Raw genomic sequence first — 1,547 nt, forward strand, 5'->3', positions numbered from 1 at the left:
AAGTGCGTTGGCATTGCAATGTATTCATGTAAAATGCTTGGCATGGAAAGAAAATGCAAAGTTTGTCGAGTTAGCGAGTAGGTGACGAGGTTTGGGGTTGATGTGCGTTGCTTTCAATCTTTGAAATTTCACCAAGCAAAGAAACGGTGAATTGAACTGTCCGCAGTCAGGACCTGAAAAATTAGGAATTAATACCTAATACCGGCTTCAGGACAATCAGAATACTTCGTCACAGACAAGGCACCGGAAGGCTGGAAGGTAAATCACACCGGTTGTGGGAGAGCTGGTTGGTGGTGACATGGAAGTGTCTGCAGTGTGTGGGACCAGACTGCTTCCACACATCCACAATGAACGTCCCACCCTTTACTTGGGAAAAGTACAACTGAGAGTGGACACGTTCCATCCCGGTCAGAGCAATCTGAACTTTAACTGACTGACACCCTGGTTTGGGATGTCTTGCAGTGTGTAATTATGTCAGTCTCTGTGGCGCAATGGGTTAGCGCGTTCGGCTGTTAACCGAAAGGTTGGTGGTTCGAGCCCACCCAGCGACGAAGCATTTGAATGTTTTTCCCCGTGGATTCGGTGCTGAACGATTTCAGGTTGTCATTGTGCGTTTTGGCTGCGCGAATATATTCCACAAACATTGCCAGCTGTGCTGTTATCCAGTGAGTTCCCACTCCAGTATTTTTATGAGCATTCAGTTTGAGTGTATACAGAACTGAATAGAGATATCAGAAAATATAACAAGGTTGTGGGACATTGTTTTTTGTTAATATTGAACCACTAATATGAATAAATCCATTTCTTCAAATATTTAATTGAACATGTTTTCAAGATGTTTCCGCGCAGTTTCGAACCAGGGACATTTCGCGTGTGAGGTGAATCTAATAACCACTTCATTACGGAAACACTACAGCAATGTTCGGAACATAACCAGAGCTTTAACCTACATAGCTGGCCTGTACTTCAGGACCTGGTGTTATGAGAATAGAAAGACGGTGCTATATTTAGGAAGGCTGTGAGTGTGGCAGGAATTGATCGAGTGTTTCCCAGACTTTACACATAGGAACACGAGGTGACCATTGAGCAGCGAGTGGTTAGGATCTGGAATGCACTGCTTGAAAGGGCGGTGGAGGCCGACTCAACCTTATCTTTCAAACGGGAGCTGGATCAGTGTCTGAAGGAACAACCATTGCAGGGCTACAGGGAAAAGGCGGGGGAGTGGGACTCGCTGAGAGTCGGCACGGGCTCGACGGGCCGAATGGCCTTCCGTGCTGTAACCATTCCATGATTCTATAAGTTAGTGGCACATTTCATAATGTGGGTGGAAGCAGAACATTTCAAAGGGACATGGATTGAGTCGGCAAAACTCGAGGCATCTGATTCAGGAGATTCGGGGGGCGCAGAAATTCGGAAGTTTAATGACTTTGAAAGGAACATTTTTGTTTTGTGCAGTTACGGTCAGAGAAATGTTTGTGAAAGGAATTTTTTGAACAGAGGAATGCAGCATTTAATCTTCTGCCTGAACACTTCTTCCTGGGTGTCGG

At 45.4% G+C, this 1,547-nt stretch overlaps 1 non-coding gene across 1 annotated transcript; it reads left to right on the top strand.

Moving 5' to 3' along the window:
- The first annotated feature begins 477 nt into the window (after positions 1–477).
- On the top strand, positions 478–551 carry trnan-guu (transfer RNA asparagine (anticodon GUU)). Its single transcript has one exon. It is a non-coding gene; the product is annotated as a tRNA-Asn (tRNA).
- The last annotated feature ends 996 nt before the right edge of the window (positions 552–1,547 follow it).

This window comes from Pristiophorus japonicus, unplaced genomic scaffold, assembly GCF_044704955.1.
Source record: "Pristiophorus japonicus isolate sPriJap1 unplaced genomic scaffold, sPriJap1.hap1 HAP1_SCAFFOLD_170, whole genome shotgun sequence".
Classification (NCBI taxonomy): domain Eukaryota; kingdom Metazoa; phylum Chordata; class Chondrichthyes; family Pristiophoridae; genus Pristiophorus; species Pristiophorus japonicus.